We start from the raw sequence: 10,379 nt of genomic DNA, 5'->3' as shown, positions 1-10,379 counted from the left end.
TGAGTTATTTTCTTAGTGGCAGCTCTGGGGATTATAATTAACATATTCTAGCTATCCAGTGTGAGTTAATACAAACTTAATTGCAATAATATACAAATAAATATTCTCCTATAAACTCCATCCCTTCCTACTTTGTGCTAATATTATCATACAAATTACTACTTTATATATTCTATGCCTATCAAAACCGATTTATAATTATTGCTTTATGCAGTTCTCCTTTAAATAAGATTAAAGATAAAAGTAAGTGTTATAAACAAAATACACATTTATATTGTCTTTTAATCACTATAGTTATAATTGCCACGGCTTTTGATTTCTTCATACAGATTCAAGTTACTATCTAGCATTCTTTCATTTCAACCTGAAAAATTCCTTTTAGCATTTCTTCTGGGGTAGGCCTGCTGGTAATAAATTTTCTCAGGTTTTGTTTACCTGGGGATGTATCACATTCCCCTTTATTTTTAACAGCTTTTTAAGGAAAAAGGCAATGTCTCTTATAGATGTATAGTATGTAATAGTTGGGGTTCTCCAGAGAAACAGAACCAATAGATGTGTATGTATAATAAGAGAGGGAGAAAGAGGGGGAAATTTATTATAAGGAATTGGCTCAACAAGATCTGTAATCAGCAAGCTGGAGATCCAGGATTGCTGACGTGTAGATCCAATCCAAATTGGAAGGCCTGAGAGACAGGGGAGCCAGTAGTGTAGTTCCAGTCCTAAGGCAGTAGTAGGCTTGAAACCCAGGAAGAACAGATATTTCAATTTGAATCTGAAGGCAGGATAAAACAATGTCCTAGCTTGCAGGTAGTAGGAATTCCCTCATATCTGGGAGAGTGTTGGCCTTTTTGTTTTCTTCAGGCCTCCAATTAATTAAATGAAGCCCACCACATTAAGGAGGTGCTAGGACTTTGTAAAATTAACATTTGTTAACTGAAGCTCAGTGTATGGAATGGAGAGACACAAGAGAAATTGAGAAAGAGTTTATTATTCACAGGTCCTAGAGGATTTATACAGTACACTTCAAGGAGTCATGTTGAGAGATCAAGGCAGGGTATAAGCAGAGATAGGGCCTGTGGCATGGGCCTTTATTAGAATCTGTGGGTAAAGTGCTTTGGAGTTCCCAGGAAGAAGCCAGATTGGCCAATTTAAACCAAGAAGAGCAGGGTTTTGGTAAGATCCATGGGGATCTTATCTAAGGAGTACACAAGAGGAAGACCCTGGGAGGTAAGGGGACTGTTGATCACAGCACTGCTGGGGGAGTCACATCAGGAACTTACATTTGTGACTCTATGGGCTACATCTAGGAAATGTGCTGGCATGAGGGGCTAGTGTTGGCTTTAAGCCCCTACAGGCCACTTGGCCAAAGAAAATGGATGCCAAGGCAGTAATGCCATGAAGTAATTTAACTAAACTCTCAACAAGAGGGTAATCTGTTTTATTAAGTCTATCAATTTAAATGTTAAATTCATCCAGAAACACCCTCACAAAAAAACCTCTCACAATAATGTTTGACCAAATACCTGGGACCCTCATGGCCTAATCAAGTTGATACACAAAATTAACCATTATACAACATGCAACAGAATAGTAAATAATTGAACAAAAAAGACTATACAAAGAGGCAAGGCTGCTGAGATTGAACTGCTGGCTGGCTGGGAGAATCACCAAATAGCCCCCCTTCCCCAATCCCTGTTGAAATGGCAGCAGTAAGAAAGAAGTGCAGTAAGGAGTTGACTCATAACAAAATCGATCATGGAAGGAGAAGATATTGGAGACCAGAGGCTCTGATGTATTTCTGGAAGACTGAAAAAAAAGTTGGAAATGTGCATTCTTTAGCTAATAAGCAAAAATCCTATTTAGCACACGAAAGGAGACTGACCAGAGAGACAATGGTTCGATAGAACACTGTGCCTCTGTGACAAATAATGTTACAAAAGAATATTTAATTTAAAAATTAATGACATACAAAGGCATTTAACATGTAAAAATAAAAAGTGGGTTTAAAAAACATTATCTTTAGCATGTTCCTATTTTTCTTAAGAAAATACATTTCTGTATTTAATCAGGAGACTACACACTGTTAACTATGTTAACAATGACTATCTCACTATTTTCTCTAGCAAATACGTATACCGTGATTATAATAAAAGTGACTTTCAACTATTACATACCTACAAGAGACTGAAATTTTCAAATATCTCCATACATTTCTAAGACTGTGGCTGCTGTGGGAGGAATGGCAGTATTAGACAGGTGGGTGGTTTGTATAGCTCAGTAAAACAGATGAACTCACAGCAGACTGGCCTCCCTCCTCTTTGTGAGCTTCAGCTATATATGTGTCAAGTTTCCCAATTCATGTCACATGAAACTCTTTCATCACTCTGGTTCCTCAGCAAACAGTATGATTTGTCTTAACTTATAGAGTCTCTATGTTTGGATAGACATGTTTCCATACTGCCCATGTTCTCTGTGATCTTCCAACTTTCCTTTAATCTAGTCTCTACCAATGGTGGAGGTAATCATCTTCAGAAACTTAGGTGACAAATCTAATGGCCAGACCCACATAACGCCTTACTAAGTGCCACACACGGAGGAAGGGACTCATTTTCCCAGTAAGCCATTCTTTTAAATAGACAAGAATTCACATAAGTGAGAAATCTCTCATGAATATATTATAAAGAGAATCTGATTTAACTGTGAAATTAATTTAGGAGACATTTGATTTGTATTACTTCTCTGGACATAAGTGAGATAGAATATATGACAGCCCCTGTGTGCCCACTATCACCCCCAAGGTATGTCTAAAAGGATACAAAATTCTTATCCCTTTCTCTTTCTACTGTCAGTGTAGCTTCCTTGGATCCATGAAGACCTATGGTAGGATTAGGGTTAGGTGCTGAAATACAGATGTACCAGTGGGTTTTCCAATTTTGTTAGAATCTGAAGATTACTATTAAACTTTTTTTTGGGAGGGGAGAGAGAGAGAGAGAAAGTATTAGCGGGAGTGGTAGGGGCAGAGGGTGAAGGAGAGACTCATACTTAGTGCAGAGTGCAATGTAGAGCTCAGTTTCATGACCCTGAGATCATGACCTGATCCAAAATCAAGAGTTGGACACTTAACCCCCTGAATCACCCAGGCACCCCAAGGTTACTTTTATTTTATTTTATTCTATTATTTTATTTTACTTTATTTATTTTATTTAAGATTTTATTTATTTATTTGAGAAAGAAAGCGCACAAGCTGGGGAAGGGGCAGAGGGAGAGAGAGAAGCATGCTCCTCACTGAGCAGGGGGCCTGACACAGGGCTCAATCCTAGGGCCCCAGGATCATGACCTGAACTGAAGGCAGACACTTCACCAACTGAGCCCCCCAGGCACCCCCAAGATTACTTCTAAAACTAGATTTAGGATGGACTGAGCCCGTGTGACTGACAGGAAAATCCCATTGAAATGACTTGCAAATGACTTACATATAGTGAGCAAGAGTTACTGTAAAAAGGACTCTATAGAAGATGACAGGGATCCCTGGGTGGCGCAGCGGTTTGGCGCCTGCCTTTGGCCCAGGGCGCGATCCTGGAGACCCGGGATCGAATCCCACATCGGGCTCCCGGTGCATGGAGCCTGCTTCTCCCTCTGCCTATGTCTCTGCCTCTCTCTCTCTCTCTCTGTGACTATCATAAATAAATAAAAGTTAAAAAAAAAGAAGATGACAGACCAAGAAATACAGACTTAAGTAAATTGTCTAAAGTGATAAAGACTACTAATAGACCAAAAATAAAAAAATACAAGTAAAAATCAGGAGGTGGGTAAATGAGGTAAAATATAACTGAATTAAATTCTTTAATATTTAGAGTGGGAGGTGGTCTTTAAATAATATCTAAAGGGAATAAGTTGAGGAAGAGAAGTACAAACATATTTTACCATTCTGGACATAACCACGAGAAGCACAAAACCCAAATATGATTTTAAACATTTACTTCTAGAGAGTAGGTCTATGAGTAGAGGCCCAGAGATGCAGAAAACTTTCACATTTTCTTTATCTTTTTTATAATTGTTTGAAATTTTATTACCACATTCATGAGTCATTTTTATAGCAAGAACAACAGAACTCCATTCTAGTAATCTTGTGGACAAAGTTTCTCCTTTTACCTCCATCCAACAGATGAATTTATCCTATGGCTTATCCCACCTCATTCCTGGTGGGAAAGCACTGCCAGGAAAGCAAGAACTGGGCTTATAAGGCACCCTACAGTTTCATTTTTAAAAAATATTATATTTAACTATTTAAGCAGAAAAGAGAATGGTGGTTGTCAGGGGGTGGGGGGAAGAGAAAGAAGAGCTAGTTGTTCAGTGGGTATAAAGTTAACGGTTGTACAAGATGAATAAGTTCTAGAGATATACCATACCACATAGTGCCTATAATTAACAATATGGTGTTGTGCACTTAAAAACTTGTTGAGGGGCACCTGGATGGTTCAGTCAGTAAAGCCTGTGACTCTTGATCTCAGGGGTTGTGGGTTCGAGCCCCACACTATGTATAGAGAGTACTTAAAAATAAAATCTTAAAAAAAAAAAAAACTTGTTGAGAGGCTATAGCTCACGTTAACTGTTCTTAACACACACACATCCACAAACACACAGAGCAAGAGGATACAGGGAGTCCTTTGGAAGTGCTAGATATATTTATTACCTTGGCTGTGGTGGTGCTATCAGGATATATGCATATGTCCAAACTCATCCAAATGTACACATTAATTATGTACATTTTTGTATATGAATTATACCTCAACAAAGCAATAATTTAAACAATTTTTTACCATTTAAAATATTTATTTACATAATCATTTTTTGCCCACCAATTCTGAGTAAATACCATCAGGCCACCCTTTTTGCATCTGACTCTAGTCCTGGCTTGATGAGCAGAACCTAAGAAGGGTGGCAGCTTGCAAAGGCATGGCAACAGAAGGTGGGGATCCAAAGTTCAGTCCTTGGACCTTCCTACTGTGGGGAGAGCAGCCAGGCCTGAGGTTGGAAATCCTGACTATCCGGGGTCTGCCTTGACATGACTCCTAAGGAAGTAAGGCTCTCCCATGCCCATTTCCTGTCTGAGAAGTGGGGATCCTAGGAGCAGCACCCCTCTCCCGCCACCCATGGTGTTGCTGTGGGAGTTGGAGGAGAAAATGACTAGAAAGAATTTAGCACTGTTCAGGTGGTCGCCACTCCACACACATCATAGGGTGTACTGGTGTCGTGCTGTTGTTTAAAGCTCAGGGGGTTGTCCTCTGGGAGCCCTAGTTAGGCATTCCATCTGGGAGGAGCTCAGCCCCAAGCACAAGAGGAGGCTCCAGGGCTTCAGGAAGCCCTAACTCTCAGGCCAGAGGCAACAAAAAGGGAAGGTTGACAGGAAGAGAGCAGCTCTAGTGAGGTCTACATTTTTCTGTTGACCGCCCTCAAGCCATGAGGTCCAAATTTCAGCTACCTTCTCAGAAAAAGAAAAAAGCCCTGTCACAGGGGTGTGCACATCCAGAAATTCAGATTGGGAATCACCAGGCACAGAGGTTTCTAGAAGTCTAGGCTGTTGCTCCTGAGGTTTCATGATCAGAATCACTCAGCGCAGGGACTATCAGCTGTGGCTGTGACAGCTCAGGCCACGGCTACACATCTGGTTGATTCTGAGGAGGAGATGGTTGCCCCAGACCTGATCACGTCTGCGGAGCAGTTCTCCACATGCACTGTGGGGTGGGGAGAATATTTTAGAATTTCTGTGTGTATTTTTATTTAAAAAAAAAAACGTAAGAAGGAAATTAAGAAGCTACAATCATATTTAACATATTACTATAAAGGCAATTATGTATTTTGTAAATATATATACATATACTGCTTCGTAAACATGTTGTATATCTACGTTATAAATATACATAGACATTTTTTGCATGCTCAAAAAAATTTAACAGATGGAGCACACAAAGAGGTTAGGAGAGCACAGCTCTGCAGGTCACTCTTCTTGCTTTCTGGCCAAAGCCTAGAGACTTCACGCTCCAGCTGCTTCAGCCACTTGTACTTCTCGGAAGCCACCATTGTGTCTCTCAACACTGCTCTTCTGTACTCGCCGTTTCCTCTGGATTGTCCCTTACCCTCTCTGGCCTGGTCAACTCCTGTTTGCTCCACTCAGCTGTCATCCCTGCCAGGAAACATCCTCTGATCCACCAGGTTGGATGTTCTTCAGGGACCCTTCTTGCTTGTGCATTGCTTTATCGTGGCATTTACATCTCATGGCTGTGCAATCGTACCCCCATGTCCATCTCACTCACTGTGAGGTGGAAACGTATTCTCTCATCTCTGTTCTCCAGTACCTAGCGTGATGGCTAAAGTGACCACGGGGGTCTCTCCTCTCCCATTCATGCTGCTGTGAAGAACGCTGACTAAAAATCTTTGCAAAGAAAACAAACAAACAAAAAAGGATTAACATCTTCTCTGAAGTCCCATTCCTTCTGGAGCCTGGGTCAAACTGTGACCCCCCCAGGCCTAGGGTCTCCCTTTAAGAAAGAGCAGAAAGTTCCCCTTCAACAACATGCCCTGTTTCCGGACTGTGGTTCCTCCAGCACAAAGCATAACCAAGGACTTCCCCTAATGGCTCTGTCAGAGCCCTGGCTGAGTGAGCTCCTTCTGCAGAAACTTGATAACATCAGACTATGGTAAGGGTTCCAGGCAACAGACTGTCCTTCTTGTGTGACTGGAGGAGGCGTCTCCAAACGAGGTGAAGGCCTCCTCTGGGCAGGGGCCTCCCCAGGCACAGGGCAGTTGGCTTCTCGGGGTTTCTCTGTAGGGTCCTGGGGTTTCTCCTTGCTGCTGCCCTCTCAAAATCTGCTTCACTTCCCTCCATCTCTGCACTGGCCACCTCCATATCCCTGAAGATGGATGGTTGGTTCCCTGTTCCTGAACTACTCCACCTCAGTTCACGTCATCAGAGGAGGCTGAGGAGCCCCTCGGGACACAGTTCCAAATTGAGAGAGAGGCTCTCATGGATCCGTCTTAGTCAGGAGCCCATTCCTGGGCCACTCAGCCACTCACAGCGGGCCTGGGGTTGGTCTTACAAACATGGCTGCCGGCAGCTAGCTCATTTCAGAGGTTGTGGCTCAGGCACACACTCTCGAAAGTATCAACCATGGGAAGTAAAGAAGGAAATAGAAAGGAAATAGGCTGAGTTTCTGTTTGGTGCCAAGTTCTTAAAACAAGGAGTCTGATCTCAGAGAGGGTGTGAAGAATCGAGTCTCATCCAGTTCCCCAAGTATCCCTTTGTGCAAGCCCCATATCAGGAACTCTGCAATGGGGCAGAAAATGGAAGAGACAAATGCTTACCATTGAGGAGTTGATGGTTCAGTTAGCTGAACCGTCAGTGTTCACAAAGGAGCCTAAAACTGGCATCAGGGAGCCTGGCCCCTCTTCCAAGGCCGTGCTCGCACCACTTCTGTCCCTTCAGGCCCCGGTCACATTCCTCCTCCTCAGGGGAGGCTTTCTCACCACATGTGCTTTGGTCATGTGGTGTGACAGAGAGGGCCAAGAACTTAGAATCAGTCACCAGGGACCTGGTTCTCCCTCTGCCACCAACTAACTAGCTGTGTGACCTTGAGGGTACCATTCATCCAGCCTCTGTTGTTTCCTCGATGGGCTGAGGAAATTTGATCTATGTGGAGCCTTAAAACTTTGAGTCTATGAAAGTTTTAATCTCCAACTCCTTGGAATTTCTGTAGAATATAAAGTCTGTGCAACACAGTTGTTTTTCCCATTGTGTCTCATTATAAATTGTTTCAAGGTGAAAAATGTACTATGTACATTGGTTAAGAGCATGGACTCTGAAGATGCAACTTGTCTATGCTGAGGTCTCTTCTCATTGCAGAATGATCTAGAATGGACTGGCTGTTTCACAGGATTTGCAAAAGGAGAAGGCCTCCCACACCTGGGAGCCTATCAGCTCTGGATGATGCAAGTAACATCTGTACTTTCCCTGCTACATCTGGACCTTGACTGGCTTTATGGCGCAAGGCCTTACAATTCTGGAAAATGTAAGCCTGAGCCTCTATTGCTGGTACCAGGATCGTTGCCAAACCTTATTCATGTTAAATAAATCTCACCAATGATATCGCATGTCTGTTTGGACCATTGTGGGACTGGAAATTGGCCAGCTTCCATTACTTAAATGTGTGAAGAAAGATGAGAACAGAGGTCCTAAGTATTTTCCAATATCTTGATACTTCATACAAGAAGAGAAAGAGGAGGAGGAGGGGAAGTGGTAAGTGAAGAAGGGGAAGGACTAGGGGGCGAAGGAGGAGAAGAAATATCGAACAGGGAGATGAGGACAGGTAACCAAGAAAATGACAACTAAGATTAGAGACAAAGAAAAAAATCACTAACCAACTGCCCCCACCCCCACCCCCTGCCCCTGGGCCTCCGGCCTGGGCAGTGAGTCTAATACAGTACCAAGGCAACCTCACACACCTGGGGCTGTGAATATTGATGATATTGCTGCTTTCTGTGCCCCTAGATAAAATCTTAAGGTGTCAAATGCCACATGTCAGCACACTGGAGGAGCCTTGAAAGTACTCAGAGGGGTACCACAAAAGGAAACCCTTCTACCTTGAGATTTGAGCTATCTCTTATGGCCATCTATGCACAGACTTAATTTGAAATTGTGTTAAATGAAATCAAGAAAGTTGTACGATAGCCCCCCACCCCCTTGCCCAAAAAAAGAAAGGAGGGGGTTGTGGGGGAGGATCTAGAGCCTGATGACTGAATGGAATCACAGCTGTGCCACCTGCGAGCTCTGTGACTTGGGGCAGATTAGTTCATGCTTCAGCACCTTTGTCTTCCTCACCTGAAAAATAAGGATATTACCAGGGTAGACATCATGCAGCCGTTCGGAGGGTTCCATGAGATTTTGCATTCGGTGCACTCGGGGGGACCGCAGCCACTGCCATGGTGAATATGACCACAGGCAGCATCCTGTCTCTCCTCTGGAGTTGACTGTGTGGTCCCAAGGGTGGGGCCCCATCTTGGTCATTGCGGCGCCCAGCGCAGTCCAGGCACACAGTGAACTGATGAAGCCACGACCAAGGTGTAGAGTCCAAGGGGGCGAGGAGCTCTTAGGTCATGTGACCAGTCTCCAGAGCAAATGTCCAGCGACCTCCCAGTTCCCTCCCCAGAGCTGAGAATAACTGAATTCCACAACTGGTCCGTTTTGCAGGTTGTGTGGCACCGATGAGAGGACAGAGGCCGAGAGAGGCCTTGTCTGGAGTGATCGTCTTGAGTCTTAAACTCTACATGTTATTTCCTTTTTTCCATCAGCCTCCTGGATGTGCCCTAGGTAGACGGGAAATGCCGCAAGGACACCTGCAGTAGACATCAATCCCGGGAGACTCTGGCTCGCCAAAACCACAATTGAAATCAGAAAGAGCCCCCAGCAGCACATGTTCCAACTCAGCCTCTCGCCTACGCAAAGATCCACCATTAGCGCTTTCCCAACACTGCCCCTTCTCTGCTGCCTGATAGAGAAGGCCCAGCACTTGGATTTCCCCGCACCGGGGATGACAGGTCACTTTTCCAAGAGACACCGAGAGTGGGCAGCTGCCCTGGGATTCCCAGGAGCCTTATCACAGGAACAGGGGTGGGGGTGGATTCTGCAGTTGAAGAAAGGCAGTCTCAACATGCCCTGCTTTTCTGTCCGCTAGGGCCAGAAAAGGCCTCAGCTGTAATGAGGCTCCCCCACCCAGTGCCCCAGCAGAATTTTCTCAGGTCACAATGAGCATGGGCACATACTGGGTCCCCCAGGTACAGAAGAGTGGGGCGCATGTGTGTCTGCTAATGCCAATCTTTAAAGGCTAATCATAAAAGATATTTCACCATGAACAGGCTTCTTTTAAAATAGGTTGTTCCAGGGGATCCCTGGGTGGCTCAGGGGTTTAGCGCCTGCCTTCGGCCCAGGGTGTGATCCTGGAGTCGGGGGATCGAGTCCCACGTCGGGCTCCCTGCATGGAGCCTGCTTCTCCCTCTGCCTGTGTCTCTGCCTCTCTCTGTCTCTCATGAATAAATAAATAAAGTCTTAAAAAAATAAGTTGTTCCAATTTTATCACATTAACACATATAAAAAGTTGAAAAATTCTGGGGATCCCTGGGTGGTGCAGCGGTTTAGCGCCTGCCTTTGGCCCAGGGCGCGATCCTGGAGACCCGGGATCGAATCCCACATCGGGCTCCCAGTGCATGGAGCCTGCTTCTCCCTCTGCCTGTGTCTCTGCCTCTCTCTCTCTCTCTGTGTCTATCATAAATTAAAAAAAAAAAAAAAAAAAGTTGAAAAATTCTAATAGTGCAATAGTATGTATTAT

General features: G+C 44.0%; 1 long non-coding RNA gene across 1 annotated transcript; it reads left to right on the top strand.

Annotated features, from left to right (window-relative positions):
* Positions 1-6,631: 6,631 nt before the first annotated feature.
* LOC119873004 lies at positions 6,632-9,995 on the top strand. The gene is made up of 3 exons (XR_005362898.1): positions 6,632-6,698; positions 7,901-8,066; positions 9,346-9,995. It is a non-coding gene; the product is annotated as an uncharacterized LOC119873004 (long non-coding RNA).
* The last annotated feature ends 384 nt before the right edge of the window (positions 9,996-10,379 follow it).

Source organism: Canis lupus, chromosome 8, assembly GCF_011100685.1.
Source record: "Canis lupus familiaris isolate Mischka breed German Shepherd chromosome 8, alternate assembly UU_Cfam_GSD_1.0, whole genome shotgun sequence".
Lineage (NCBI taxonomy): Eukaryota > Metazoa > Chordata > Mammalia > Carnivora > Canidae > Canis > Canis lupus.
The sequence above is the reverse complement of the archived record's forward strand: the minus strand, read 5'-3'. Positions and strand labels throughout refer to the sequence as shown.